Here is a 16,420-nt window from a genome sequence, read left to right on the forward strand (position 1 = left end):
GCTTTGGCTCCTCCCCCCCTTTGTGCAGGGCTGGGGAAGCTTACGCTGCTAATGTGAAGGTCAGCAGGGTCCATCTTTCTTGTGTGGTCCATTTGCAGTGGGTTGGACTGTTGCAGCTCTCTTTGGACCACATGGAGTGCGTCAATAATGTTACAGCATCGCTAAGTCAGTGTTCGGACTTCCGCTGCACATTGATGGCTTTAGCTCTCTTTGAGTTCAACCATTTCTTTAAGTTCTTTGAGTGAAACAGTTCTTTACCCGTCGGTTTGCAGGTGCTCAGAGCTGTCGTCCGCCTGAAAACTGATGATCTCTTTCAGTTGCTCTGCTCTGTCAGGGTCCTTGCATCTGTCCTGTGCCTTCTCCCGTTGAGCAGGGTTCGTTCTCTGTGGAGTCCTGTGGCTGGCAGCGTTAGTTCATTTACCTCCTGTTTGAGGCCTGCGGGAGCATGGCCAAGGAGAAGATAATGCTGGTCAGCTCTTGGTGGCTCAGGCTGGGTGTCAGACGTCTGCTTTCATTGTTGCCTAACTGTTCCTTCCTCTGCCGTGGCAGGTCGTTGCCTGCTTCAGGCTGAAGGATGTCCATGACACTGCTCTGCCGGGTCTTCAGGTGGTCCTGGTGGCAGAGCTGGGTGTCTGAGGCCTACTGGAACACTTGTGGGAACACGAGAGAGAAATGGCAAAGGCAAATGCAAGTTTCTACAGAGGTGGTGAGCTATCTGTGTGGGAGAATGGCTATGTGGAGCAGCTAAAATTTAGTGTTGGTGAGCACACACAACAAAAAAAAAAAAGTTTTGAGTATCTTAGTTGACGTGCTTTAAGCAGCATCGACTGATGACTGGGCTCTTACATGTCATAACCTATTACTCAAAAATGCTGATGGTTCTTCTCACATGTTGTGCTACGAGAGTAACAGATAGAGCAAAACCAAAATAAAACAATGGGATGAAACCAGAAAAGAAGAGGAAGAAAGGAGTGTTTTACCTATTTAGGTTTAGCTAGGAGACATAGGTAAACAGGAGTCACTTATGGGTTATGCTGCTGTTAGACTAAGCTACCAGGGACACATCAGACATCTCAAGGTCCAAAAGAAGAAGAAGAAACAATGGGAAGTGTTTCCAGTTCTGTCTGGGGCCTACTGTGCGTTTGTGTTTAGCCGTACTTCATGTACTTAGCTTGGTGCTAAGGAGTGAGGATGGGTAAAACACAGACAGGAAGTAGGATATTAATGACGTGTGTAACTCGCTATGGAAACAACAGTCGCTAGATATTGTAATCCTATAGAGAGAGAGAAGATGAGGATAGTGACTAGTGATCTAAAATAAGGTAAAGGTAAAGTTAGAACGTCCTTATAGCTCTAAGAAAACTAAAAGGAAAGGGAAGCGTATCAAGTAATTTAATTAAATTTCAAATTTAGTTAAGCCCTTCTTTTTTTCTTTAGCTGAATATAAGAATTCAGGCTGAAACAAACGTAAATAACTAAATTGAAATAAAATAAAAATAAATAAAAAAAATGTATGTAAACATTGTGTGTTCTCATAGCTCTGGTAACTAGAGGGGAACTTGACTAAGCAAATTGATTTAATTAAATTCCCAATTTAATTAAATTCAATTTAACTGAATAGGACTATTCAGGCTCAACAGGTGTAAATACACAAAATAAAATAGGGGTAGATTTAAGTAAAAATAAAAGAAACACAAATAAAAACCCAAAGTATCTGGGTTTCAATCTGAAAGTGAAACCAAGAGGAAGGGGTCGAGAGAGAGAAAGAGAGAGAGAAGAGGGTGGTTTAACCCTCTTATGAGACGTGCTTCGTGAAGCTCTGACACCAGGGTGAATCATTCGTCTCAAATCATTCGGAGTGTATCACTGCTAAGGTCACGTGATTTTATTAAACTGGGCTTCGTTACGCGTCATAGCTGTTTCGAAATTGTTTTAAATTTCAACGGTTCGTGAACCATTGTGTATCTGGTCTCTATGTGATCTCGTATCACTTTATAGATTCGTACACATTTAATGACGCATTTGATAAAGGGTCTGATTGACTTTCAAGTCAAGCTTTCATAAAACGAGCCCTACGGTTTACTAAGATATTATGCCTTGAAAGACACCTCATATTAAACGATATTAGGTAGCTCGCGGATTGCCATTACCTGATTACACCTTTTGATAAAACCTTTGCGATTGGTTTGTAAAAGGTGTTTCGTTGATTTGAGTTTCCGCTACGCTTTCACGTGTTGGGCGAATGTGATGACCACTACACTACAGAAACCTAATGTTGAGAGGGATGTGCTTTTTAGAAGATGGCTCCTTCCCATAATCTGCCCTGCAAGCAGTGTGACAGTCTGTAAATTCCACAACAACAGAACAGAGGTTATTCGGCATGGCAATCTGCCTACAGCTCCTTGGTACGATGGCCTTCACAAGGGTTATGTAGCGAATTGCAGCATTTATATTTAACATGCCTCCACTTGTTTCCACCCAGTTTTGAACTGAGGACCTGTCGCGTGTAAAGCGAACGTGATAACCACTACACTACGGAAACTTGATGTGGATGTCAGTCCCACCTCTTCTAGGGTACGCTTGTTCAAAAACGACTGAAACTATAGACTGCCCAGTGTTTTAAACATGGCAAAAAGCTGCTAATTTTGTTGGCAGACCAAACATTTTTTATTACTGTACAGGAAACCTCAACGGTCATTTGTTTTATTTTTGACAGAAAATGTGCCTGCATCCCTGCAAGTGTACTGACCTGATCAAGCGAAAACCACACACAGTTTCCGCCCAGTTTCGAACTGGGGACCTTTCGAGTGTGAGGCGAACGTGATAACCACTACACTACGGAAACACACCTTCAGGTTGCAGACATAAATCTTTAGGTGCACGCTTATTAAAAGGCATATAAAGGAAAGGAGCGCTGCTACTAGCGTGGCAAAAAGTTTAAATTTTCTGTCAGAATCCAACCACTGTTTCTGCTCGGTTTCGAACAGAGGACCTTTTGCGTGTTAGGCGAACGTGATGAACACTACACTACAGAAACCTATTGATGAGGTACATGTGCTTTTTAGAAGATGGCTCCTTCCCATAATCTACTCTGCAAGCAGTGTGACAGTCTGTGAATTCCACAAACAACAGAACAGAGGTCATTCGGCATGGCAGTCTGCCTACAGCTCCTGGGTACGATGGCCTTCACCTGTCTTAAAAGTAAGGGTTTTGTATCGAATTGCAGCATTTATATTTAACATGCCTCCACTTGTTTCCACCCAGTTTTGAACTGAAGACCTTTGCGTGTAAAGCGAACGTGATAACCACTGCACTACAGAAACTTGATTTGGACGTCAGTCCCACTGCTTCTAGCGTACGCTTGTTCAAAAGCGACTGAAACTATAGACTGCCCAGTGTTTTTAACATGGCAAAATGCTGCTAATTTTGTTGGCAGACCGAACATTTTATATTACTGTACAGGAAACCTCAATGGTCATTTGTTTTATTTTTGTCCTTTTCTAAAGAGATTAAACCACAAACATCCCTGCAAGTGTACTGACCTGCTCAACAGAAAATCGCATACGAAATTTTTGCAAAAACCACCCACAGTTTCCGCCCAGTTTCGAACTGGGGACCTTTCGCGTGTGAGGCGAACGTGATAACCACTTCACTACGGAAACACATCTTCAGGATGCAGACATAAATCTTTAGGTGCACGCTTATTAAAAAGCATATAAAGCAGTGGTCTCAAACTCAATTCCTGGAGGGCCAGAGCTCTGCACAGTTTTGCTCCAACCCTAATCAAGCACACCTGATTCAGCTAATCAAGGTCTTCAGGATTGCTAGAAACTTCCTTGCAGGTGTGAGTTTGAGCTGGTTGGAGCTAAACTGTGCAGAGCTGTGGCCCTCCAGGAATTGAGTTTGAGACCACTGATATAAAGGAAATGAGCGCTTCACCCACCTAGTGTGGCAAACAGTTTACATTTTCTGTCAGAATCCAACCACTGTTTCTGCTCGGTTTCGAACCTAGGACCTTTCGCCCTTTAGGCCACCGGGTTAGGGAAGGGGACCCCCGCGCGTCGCCCCCTAGGTGATTTTTCGGGGACCGGCCGACGGTGCCGACGAAATCCGGCCCCCTCGCCCGCGATCCGGGCATCGGCCACAGGGGGGCGACTCGCCGACCGCCCTCAGTCGATTCGACACGCGCCGAACAGGTTGCGGGCGGGCGTCCACGGAGCGCACGCGCGTCCCCCTGACCGCCCTTTCGCGAAATTCCCTGACCGCACCCACCGACCACGGAGCGCCCGTCCGTCCCACCTGTGACCTGCGAACAGCCCCCTGGCCACGCCCACTGACACGAACAGCCTATTCGTCCCACCGACCGCCTGTGTGACCACGAACGGCCTTTTCGCCCACGGCCAACCTGGGTGACGGCCCCTGGCCCCGCCCACTGACACGAACAGCCTATTCGTCCCCCTAACCGCCTGTGTGACCACGAACGGCCATTTCGCCCACGGCAAACCTAAGTGACGGCCCCTGGCCACGCCCACTGACACGAACAGCCTATTCGTCCCCCTAACCGCCTGTGTGACCACGAACAGCCTATTCATCCCACTGACCACCTATGTGACCACGAACGGCCTATTCATCCCACCGACCGCCCAGTGACCACGGACAGCCTATTCGTCCCACTGACAGCCTATGTGACCACGAACGGCCCGTCCGTCCACGGCCAATCTAAGTGACGGCCCGTCGCCCCGCCCAGTGACTACGGACAGCCTATTCGTCCCACTGACAGCCTGTTTGACCACGAACGGCCCGTCTGTCCACGGCTAATCTAAGTGACGGCCCGTGTCCCTGCCCAGTGACCACGGACAGCCTATTCGTCCCACTGACAGCCTATTTGACCACGAACGGCCCGTCTGTCCACGGCCAATCTAAGTGACGGCCCGTGGCCCCGCCCAGTGACCACGGACAGCCTATTCGTCCCACTGACAGCCTGTTTGACCACGAACGGCCCGTCTGTCCACGGCCAATTTAAGTGACGGCCCGTGGCCCCGCCCAGTGACCACGGACAGCCTATTCGTCCCACTGACCGCCTGTGTGGCCACGAATGGCCTATGTGTCCCATCAGAAGAACTATACATTATTAGACTTAAAATGGCATGTCCATGGACAGCCTATTTGAACTCTGTCAAATAAGTTACAGGTCGGCAAAGTAAGGGCCCACCTGTAACTTATTTGACAGGGTCCAAATAGTTGGATCATATTTCATAATTACAGTGGTTTTATTAGGTGAAACCTACTGTACACCACACAGGGGCCACAATACAACACACTGATGTACATTAAAGCTATCAATTATGCATAATTAGCCTAAAAATTGACTGTCCACGAACAGCCTATTTGGACCCTGTCAAATAAGTTGCAGGTGGGCAAAGTAAGGAACCACCTGTAACTTATTTGACGGGGTCCAAATAGGCTGAGCGTGGTCAATGCATTAATAGGTCATATTTCATAATTACAGTGGTTTTATTAGGTGAAACCTAATGTACACCACACAGGGGCCACAATACTACACACTGATGTACATTAAAGCTATCAATTATGCATAATTAGCCTAAAAATGGACTGTCCACGAACAGCCTATTTGGACCCTGTCAAATAAGTTGCAGGTGGGCAAAGTAAGGGCCCACCTGTAACTTATTTGACGGGGTCCAAATAGGCTGTCCGTGGTCAATGCATTAATAGGTCATATTTCATAATTACAGTGGTTTTATTAGGTGAAACCTACTGTACACCACACTGGGGACACAATACAACACACTGATGTACATTAAAGCTATTAATTATGCATAATTAGCCTAAATATGGACTGTCCACAGACAGCCTATTTGGACCCTGTCAAATAAGTTACAGGTGGGCAAATTAAGGGCCCACTGTAGCCTAAAAATGGACTGTCCACGAATAGCCTAATTGGACCCTGTCAAATAAGTTACAGGTGGGCAAATTAAGGGCCCACTGTAGCCTACAAATGGACTGTCCACAGACAGCCTATTTGGACCCTGTCAAATAAGTTACAGGTGGGCAAATTAAGGGCCCACTGTAGCCTAAAAATGGACGGTCCACAGACAGCCTATTTGGACCCTGTCAAATAAGTTACAAGTGGGCAAAGTATACCTGTAACTTATTTGACGGGGTCCAAATAGGCTGTACGTGGTCAATGCATTAATAGGTCATATTTCATAATTACAGTGGTTTTATTAGGTGAAACCTGCTGTACAACACACTGGGGACACAATACGACACACCTATGTACATTAAAGCTATTAATTATGCATAATTAGCCTAAATATGGACTGTCCACGAACAGCCTATTTGGACCCTGTCAAATAAGTTACAGGTGGGATCTTTTTTATATTTTGTTGTCATGATTGATAAAAATGCATAAAAATGATTAAATATCAATTTTAAGTTCATCTTTGGGCCCCCCTGAGCAATTAGCAGCCTTCAGAACCCCGAAATTCCACTGTCCACGAACAGCCTAAATTTTTGAATGGGATAAGTTGCAGGTGGGACGTCCAGATCTCAGCCTCTGGACACAATTTGGAGCTGAAACCTGAAACAGGGCCCACCTGTAACTTATTTGACGGGGTCCAAATAGGCTGTCCGTGGTCAATGCATTAATAGGTCATATCTCATAATTACAATGGTTTTATGTCGTCAAACCTACTGTAAACCACACTGGGGACACAATACAGCACACTGATGTACATTAAAGCTATTAATTATGCATAATTAGCCTAAATATGGACTGTCCATGAACAGCCTATTTGGACCCTGTCGAATAAGCTACAGGTGGGATGCTGTTTTTAACTTAGACATTTTCAGCGGATGAATCCCCGTAATGATTAGGCGATTTTATCACATGTGGTGAAGTCCCACCTGCAACTTATTTGACGGGGTCCAAATAGGCTGTCCGTGGTCAATGCATTAACAGGTCATATTTCATAATTACAGTGGTTTTATGAGGTGAAACCTACTGTACACCACACAGGGGACACAATACAACACACTGATGTACATTAAAGCTAATAATTATGCATAATTAGCCTAAAAATGGACTGTCCACGGACAGCATTTAGGGCACCCGTCAAATAGGTTACAGATGGAATGCTGTTTTTAACTGTAACGAACTTAACGGGGTACTACGGACCCCAGTCTTTGCGGACCGTCTGAGGGGACCCTGAGGGGCCACAGATTTCAAATCGGAGCCATTCGGAGCTATTGGGACCGTTGCGTGGGGATGTCCACCAAACGCCTATGAAAATGAATGGGATAAGTTGCACGTGTCAGTGGCTCCCGCGCGGCCCCCGGGGTCCGAGGGGCCCCAAACTCTACAAAAAGTTGCGTCACGTGGCCCTCTGCGACAGACAGAGCGGGCTAGGTCGAGACATGCCAAGTTTATTTTTAGCTATTTTTTATGCACCTCTCTGTCTCCCATTGATCTCTATGGGAGCATGTGTCTGCAAGGGTTAATTCAGCAGTTAGGATTAGACGGCCTACTTGTTCCAACTTATGTGCAACTTATTCCATGGGGCTGTTGGTGGCCAATTAGCGTGAAAAAAGGTCAGAGGGACGCGGAACTCTAGAACCCGTCCCCGGGGCCCGTGACGAGACCCACGTGTCGGTTTCGGGCCGATCGGGCGTTTCCTTCAAAGCGTTTGGCTGAAACACATACTTAGAACCGATCTAGAACCACCAAGCCCGTGATCTAGAACCGGGGGCCCCCGGACCACAGCCGTGCCGAATTTGGGGCCGCTGCGACCTTTCGACCCCTTTTGGCCCCTGTTATTTTGACGTCCCACGTGCAACTTATTCCATGGGGCTGTTGGTGGCCAATTAGCGTGAAAAAAGTTCAGAGGGACGCGGAACTCTAGAACCCGTCCCAGGGGCCCGTAACGAGACGCATACGTCAGTTTCGGGCCGATCGGACCTTTCTGTCCACCCTTCACCGAGCACATGGTCCAATTAATGGCAGCCCTCTTGCACACACAGAAAGACATATGCTCAGTAGAACCAAAAGTGAGGAGATTTTTGAACAAAAAAATGATACACTTGGAACCGATCTAGAACCCTGCGATCCGGGATCTAGAACCGGGGGCCCCTCGACTACCAGGGCGGCGAATTTGGAGGCGGTGCGACCTTTCGACCCCTGTATTTCCGCCCTCCCACGTGCAACTTATTCAGTTTAAACTTCACAGTCGCTTCCAGGTCAAGGGGGGCTTTTTTCGGCCAAATGAGCAGTTTTGGGCACGGAACTCTAGAACCCGTCCCCGGGGCCCGTGAAGGGACGCATATGTCAGTTTCGGGCCGATCGGGCGTTTCCTTCGAACCGTTTTGCTGAAACACATACTTAGAACCCATCTAGAACCACCAAACTCGTGATCTAGACCCGGGGGCCCCCGGACTACCGCCGTGCCGAATTTGGGGCCGCTGCGACCTTTCGACCCCTTTTGGCCCCTGTTTATTTGACGTCCCACGTGCAACTTATTCCCTGGGGCTGTTGGTGGCCAATTAGCGCGAAAAAAGGTCAGAGGGACGCGGAACTCTAGAACCCGTCCCAGGGGCCCGTGACGGGACGCATACGTCAGTTTCGGGCCGATCGGACCTTTCTGAAACACGTCCACCAAACACCTGTGGAAATGAATGGGATAAGTCACACGTGTCAGTGGCCCCTGTACGGCCCCCGGAGGTCCCACGGGCCCCAAACACTGCGTGCCGGGGCCCCTCGGGCCCCCGAACGACATAGCAGGTGGACGAGTCTCTAGAGCTCAGGGCTAATTTTTTCTCCACATTTGTTCAAGTTTCTCTTCAAATGCCACTTGCACTCATAGTCAGCTCATAGACTGGCATTCCCTCTTGAAGGGTCAAACTGAAAACACACTCGGAACCGATCTAGAACCACCAAACCCGGGATCTACAACCGGGGGCCCCCGAACACCCACCGCGTCGAGTTTGGGGCCGCTGCGACCTTTCGACCCCTTTTGGCCCCTGTTTTTTTGACGTCCCACGTGCAACTTATTCCATGGGGCTGTTGGTGGCCAATTAGCGCGAAAAAAGGTCAGAGGGACGCGGAACTCTAGAACCCGTCCCAGGGGCCCGTGACGGGACGTACGTGTCAGTTTCGGGCCGATCGGACCTTTCTGTCCACCCTTCACCGAGCACATGGTCCAATTAATGGCAGCCCTCTTGCACACACAGAAAGAAATATGCTCAGTAGAACCAAAGCGAGGAGATTTTTGCACAAAAAAATTATACACTTGGAACCGATCTAGAACCCTGCGATCCGGGATCTAGAACCGGGGGCCCCTCGACTACCAGGGCGGCGAATTTGGAGGCGGTGCGACCTTTCGAGCCCTGTATTTCCGGCCGCCCACGTGCAACTTGTTCAGTTCAAACTTCACAGGCGCTTCCAGGTCAAGGGGTTTTTTTTGGCCAAACGAGCAGCTTTGGACGCGGAACTCTAGAACCCGTCCCAGGGGCCCGTGACGGGACGCATACGTCAGTTTCGGGCCGATCGGGCGTTTCCTTCGAACCGTTTTGCTGAAACACATACTTGGAACCGATCTAGAACCACCAAACCCGTGATCTAGAATCGGACCACCGTCCACCAAGTACCTGTGAAATCGCATTGAATAAGTTGCACGTGTCACTGAACCTCGTTCGGCCCCTGGAGGTGCTAGGGGCCCGAAACTTCTTGGAAAGCTGCGTCACTCGGCCCCGGAAAGCACACAGAGAGGGGAACGTCTAGTCACACAAAAAAAATACTTGTTGCCCAATGTCCACAGAACACCTATGAAAATCAATGGGATAAGTTGTACGTGGGACGCTTTGCCGTTTGGCCCCCGGGGGCCCTGGCGGCCCCAAACTTAATCTGCCTACTGTCACTGGGGCCCAGAAAGACCCTGGGGGATGTAGAAAGCTGAACCATGTGTGGATCAGGCCGAACCACCGAAACGCACACTTGGGAACCACGTAGAACCTTGAAACTAAGGATCTCGCCCCGGGGCCCGCTGGGCTACCCTCACGCCAAATTTCGAGGCCCTGTGACTTTTCGGCTCAGAGTTAGAGACACAGTGAATTGAGACAAAAAACAGGTGGTTAGGGGTCAAAATAGGCACTTTGTGGTACTGAGGATGACTATGGTGAAGTTTAGGTGGTTAGGGGACCCCACAGGCACTTCGTGGCAATGGAGAAGAAAGTAGGTGGTTAGGGGTCAAAATAGGCACTTCGTGGTACTGAGGAAGACTATGGTGAAGTTTAGGTGGTTAGGGGACCCCATAGGCACTTCGTGGCAATGAAGAAGAAAATAGGTGGTTAGGGGTCAAAATAGGCACTTCGTGGTACTGAGGAAGACTATGGAGAAGTTTAGGTGGTTAGGGGACCCCATAGGCACTTCGTGGCAATGAAGAAGAAAATAGGTGGTTAGGGGTCAAAATTGGCACTTCGTGGTACTGAGGAAGACTATGGTGAAGTTTAGGTGGTTAGGGGACCCCATAGGCACTTCGTGGCAATGAAGAAGAAAATAGGTGGTTAGGGGTCCAAATAGGCACTTCGTGGTACTGAGGAAGACTATGGTGAAGTTTAGGTGGTTAGGGGACCCCATAGGCACTTCGTGGCAATGAAGAAGAAAATAGGTGGTTAGGGGTCAAAATAGGCACTTTGTGGTACTGAGGAGGACTATGGTGAAGAGTAGGTAGTTGGTGTACCCCAAAAGCACTTGGTGGACTCCCACGTGGTGCAATGGCACCCCCAGAGGCGTCCACAGAGAGCCTATGGTAATATATGCTAATCTTGGCCTCTTTATATGCGATTTTGGAAAAGTGACACGGCACCACTGAATAAGCAGCTTGTGTCGTCCATTTCGAGCACGCGGACCTCGAAGTGTCGGTGCTGACAATGGCAACTTAAATGAATGGGGAAAAGCAAACGTGATAACCACTACACTACGGAAACTTGATTTGGACGGCACCCACCTAGTGTCATTCGGCATTGCAGTCTGCCTACAGCTCCTTGGTACGATGGCCTTCACCTGTCTCAAAAGTAAGGGTTTTGTAGCATTTATATTTAAAATGCATCCACTTGTTTCCGCCCAGTTTTGAACTGAGCACCTTTCGGGTGTAAAGCGAACGTGATAACCACTACACTACGGAAACTTGTTTTGGACGTCAGTCCCACCTCTTCTAGGGTACGCTTGTTCAAAAGCGACTGAAACTATAAACTGCCCAGTGTTTTTAACATGGCAAAAAGCTGCTAATAGGCGGCGAGCTACATAGGCCTACCGTGCACCCCCCCCACCTCCCAACAAAACCATACTTTTCTGAAAGGTCTGGATGTGTAGAATATGAATCTGAATGTTAACATTGAAAATGTTGGGTTGCACTACCTGTTTTAGGCCTGTGAATAGGGAAACCCTAAAAAACGATTGTAAGCGATTTTAACACGTCGAGATTGTCCTAGTCAATCAGAACAGCTTTTAGGGGACCCAATACACACTCAAACTTAACATATGATGACTTAGGTCAAATATCTACCATGCTGCTTATTGGTAGGTGTCTAAAATGAACATAGGTAAGGCTTTATGTTGATATAATGAGCCCATTTCATGCATAGGCCACGACCTAGATTCGCCTATCATACACCCCAACCCCCTCCCCTGACAAAATCATGCTTTTCTGAAAGGTCTGGATGTGTAGAATATGAATCTGAATGTTAACATTGACATTTTTGGGATACACTACCTGTTTTAGCCCTGAATATGGAAACCCTAAAAAACGATTTTAAGCTATTTTAACACGTCGAGATTGGCCTAGTCAATCAGAACAGCTTTTAGGTTACCCAATACTCTTACTACACTACATTGATAGTTACTTTAAATAGTTGTTTTTAATTATTTTTTATTTAATATAGTTAAGGCCTTGTATGGATATAATCGATCAAGGTCCATTTCCATAGTATCAGTTAATATGCTAACGTGCTAACATTCCAACCCTCATTACCCTTTCCATCAAAGGTGTGTGGCTCACAAGTCATTTCATTGACAAATCAGAAACCTGTCTGGGTTGTTCATCCAATGACAAAATAAGATATTTGTTGAATTTTCATTAATAGTTTCCTCTGTGTCAGACAGGTATATAAAGACCGTCCTGAAAGACTGTTCTTACTCACACAGACAGATTCTCCAAGTCTGCATCCTCTGCCTATACAGCAAGAAATTTGTTTCACTGAATTGCTCGATGTTTGATATTTTAGTTTACAATTTAATATAATTGACCCGTCTTACTACACTACATTGATGCTTACTTTAAATATTTGTTTTTAATTATTTTAAATGACATTTGATAGATTAATAGATATATACTTTATTCATCCCAAAGGGAAATTTTAGACGTCCAGTAGCTTATACATACACACACACACACACACACACACACACACACACACACACACACACACACACACACACACACACACACACACACACACACACACACACACACACATATCTCATACACATAGATAATCTAGTCGGTTATATAGTTGGTTTCTTCAACATAGCTGAACTGCTCAGTTATGTCTGAGTCAAGACATGAGTCAGTGGGCCAAGTGACTGCAGGTCCTTCAAGGCATAGGGGATGTCATGGGACAAAACCAAAGTCCAGATGCATTGTGCATGTCCCTGGTCTTGTATATGGACCACTCGTGCAATTATGGGCAAACGCAGATTCTGATGCAAGATTAGCCAGAATGAAAGAAATACGTGACAAGAGATTAGCTGAACCACTGGAATCTGCTCACAGAATGACTGTAACCTGTGAACTTACACCAGACACCCTTACAGAAGGTGATGGATATCACAGAGAATGCTACCAAAGATTCACCATGAATCTCAAAAGACTCGACCAGAAGCCTGAACTATTAGCAGCAAGTTCAAGGCAAAGTCAGAGGGCCTCAACTGGTGACAAGGTGCTCTTCACACCTGACTGTATATTCTGCAACTCAATTACACGGAAGAAGGTAAAAAATAAAGGGATATGGACGACTGAGGGGTTAAGAGAGTTTGAGTGTGATGGGTAGAGAACAGTCCTCAAAGTTGCAGAACAAAAATTTGATGAAAATTTGCTTCACAGAATTAGAGGAAAGGATCTATTTGCTACAGAAGCTAAATACCACAAATCCTGTAGAGTCCATTATACACAAAATTTAGAAAAATGGAGAAGTGCAAGCACAGAAAACAAGGCCAAACAAATCCAACTAGTAGAAGCTCACGGTGAGGCATTTGGTGCTGTATCTCGAGTAATTGACAAGGAAATCATCGGCAGCAACAAAATGATGAAATTGACTGATCTGACCAAAATCTACATAGCTCATCTGGAATGCACAAACTTCCCCAATCCCAAATTGCGTGGGGAAAAGCTCAAAGCTAAGCTAGAAACACATGGACAATACAAGGAAAATGTGGCATTCTGCAAGCTAAACAAAAAAGGCCGTTTCTCGACATACATTGTGTACAACTCACAAAGTGACATTACAAACCTAGTGCAGTGTGCATATGAACTTGGTTCCAAAGACATGATCCAGGAGACTGGCCATTATCTACATGAGGAGATTCTGGAAAGCTTTGCAAAAGCTGATGAGTTGAGATGGCCACCCTCTGCCCATGATCTTGTAAGCATGAACATTGTAATTCCATCTAATTTGGAGACATTTCTGTGTCATGTGATATGTGGCAAACCAAAATCACAAAGCTCCAAAATGAACAGGCTTGTAAATTCAATAGGGCAAGACATATGTCGCGCCACAACAAATGGAGAATGGAAACTTCCAAAGCATATGCTTATATGCATGACACTTAGACACCTTTTCAGGAGTGAAAAATGAATTACCCTATTTAATCGATTGGGCCATTCAGAGAATTATACATTCTCCCTTGAACTGGAAACTGCACTTGCTGAGGCTGTGGCTGAGACATCCAGTCTTTTGTCTACACAAATCATTAGATCACCAGGAGCCCCTTCCATTTTCCACTCAGAATTTGATAATTTTGATCAGTTGCTCAACAACTTAACTGGAATGGATTCAATTCACACTGCACATGGCATTATGTTACAGGACATAGAAGGCAAGCCGGAGAATCATGGCGGAGTCCGTATCGATATTCCATCCACTTCCAGGAAAACAAAACGACGTTCTTTTGAGCAGGGGTCAGCTGAAGCTCTTCCTGACTGCTATATTACACAACGGAAAAGTCCTCAAATAACCATACACCAAAGAGTAATTCCTGATGGTGAGAGGGCTCTTCAAGATGCTACCATGAAGCACTTTCTGTGGGTCTTGATCCGTACAGCATGCAGCAAATCAGATCAACAATTTCCAGGATGGACAGGTTTCATCACAATGTCAGGACGAACCCCTGAAAGTCTGACAACTATTGATTATTACCCTGTTATTCCAAGCCCAATTACAGACTACAAGACAGTAAAAGAATGCCTTCGATATGCTGAGGAGGCAACAGCAGAAATCCAACAACAGTATGTTGTTACAACATTCGACTTGGGGGTATGCATGAAAGCATATCCCCTGATTTGGAATGATCAATCTAGGTATGATAAACACATAATATTGATTGGTACATTTCATCTGGCTTGCGCATATCTGAAGATGGTGGGCAAGAAAATGGATGGATCGGGTCTCTCTGATATCTTGTTGGAAGCTGGGCTGATTGCATTAGGTTCTCTTCAAGGTGTCCTTACTGGTAAACATTATGACAGATCACTACACTGTCATAAGACAGTATTGGAATGTCTTGAAAGACTTCTCCTATCACAATACCTCACAAGTATTGGAGAGAAAGAAGTATTCTCTCAATTACCAGAGGGATCAAAGGGGATACTAGATGAACTGCTGAAAGCTCGTTCTAAAGAAGCCTTAGATGCAACAAGGAATGATGTTCCACTGCAGAAGTACATCGAAGGATATCAACAGTTTCGAGAGAGTGTAAAAGCTGGACATCTAGGGAAGACAGCACAGCTGTGGACATCTTACATGGACCACATCTGGTTGGTACTGTCTCTCATCCATGCAGTGAAACATAATGATTTTCCCCTTTATGCTCAGTGTTTGCACCTTATGGCAGACCTGTTTTTCAGCTTTGGAGGCCAGAATTATGCCAGATATCTCTCTTACTTCTCCATATTCATTGCGAACATTGAAGTGTCACATCCTGGAGCCACAGAGTTGTTGAAAAGAGGGGCTATTAGCGTTGCACGTTCCTTCATTCCAGGTAACCGCTGCGCCGTAGATAAAACTATGGAGGAGACCTTCATGCGACATGCTAAATCTCATGGGGGTGCTGGTGGAAATGCTTTTGGTGTGTCAGGAATTCTGACAAATTATGATGCCTACCAACGTTGGGTACGAACAACCCATGCTAGATCTCAGTATGTTAATGCAACCCTCAGTATGGCTGACATGCTGTCTGGAACAGCTGCAGAAACCAAGCATAATGAGCTTCGTCCAGCTGAGATGTTGAGGAGTGAAAAGTTGGTGAGAAAAACAATTGAGGCAGTGGAGAGCTTCCTTAACCCTTTTGAGTTGGGAAGCACTGACAACTTGTTTATTCTTTCTTCTGATGCTGCAGTATCTGCTGAGGTCCAAAGAGATGTTTTGAGAGCTGAACAAGCAGGCAAGGTTGCCAAGGATATTTTTATTGCGACACGCCTGGAAAAAGGTTGTGACTTCTTTGAGCCTATCAAGCGCCTTGGCCTCAAAACCTTCACGGACATGAACAAAAAGAGCAAAGTTACAACAACAACACACAAAGTAATACAGTATCAGCAGCAAGGGAACATTGCTTTCCAGTTGTTCATGAAGTCCCAACAGCAAGGTCTACAATTGGACATGAGGGAACTACTCACGTACCCCTTGACTCCTGTGCCGTACATTATAGGCACTGCTGATGGTTTCTTGTCCAAAACAGATAAGTCAAAGTCATTTGCTTACCTGGTAAAAGACATCAATGATGCTGCCCTACCATCCACAGATCAAACTCTTGTAATTATTGATGGAAATGCCTACTTTTACTTCTTGAAGGAGGTACCAGGCAGCTTCAAACAGATATGCAGTAAGGTGTTTGACATGATGCCAAAGACAGGCAATGTTGTGTTCAGCACAGATAGTTACTTCCCCAATTCTGTGAAAACAATGGAAAGACAGAGGAGGGGTTGTGGTCAAAAGCTTATCATAAAAGGTGAAAATACCAAAAGGCCAGCAGATTGGAAACAGTTCCTCGCCAATGATGAAAACAAGCAACAATTTATTGCACTACTCATCCGCCTTTGGAGTGAAGACTCATATGCCAGGAAGCTACATGGGA

The 16,420-nt window shown here is 46.0% G+C and overlaps 2 non-coding genes across 2 annotated transcripts; both read right to left on the bottom strand.

Annotated features, from left to right (window-relative positions):
• Window positions 1–2,772: 2,772 nt before the first annotated feature.
• trnav-cac (transfer RNA valine (anticodon CAC)) lies at window positions 2,773–2,845 on the bottom strand. The gene has a single exon. It is a non-coding gene; the product is annotated as a tRNA-Val (tRNA).
• A 744-nt stretch (window positions 2,846–3,589) lies between these two features.
• Window positions 3,590–3,662, bottom strand: trnav-cac (transfer RNA valine (anticodon CAC)). Its single transcript has one exon. It is a non-coding gene; the product is annotated as a tRNA-Val (tRNA).
• Between the last annotated feature and the right edge of the window lie 12,758 nt (window positions 3,663–16,420).

Source organism: Siphateles boraxobius, unplaced genomic scaffold (assembly GCF_051911475.1).
Source record: "Siphateles boraxobius isolate OS27281-9 unplaced genomic scaffold, OSU_SipBor_1 23, whole genome shotgun sequence".
NCBI lineage: Eukaryota > Metazoa > Chordata > Actinopteri > Cypriniformes > Leuciscidae > Siphateles > Siphateles boraxobius.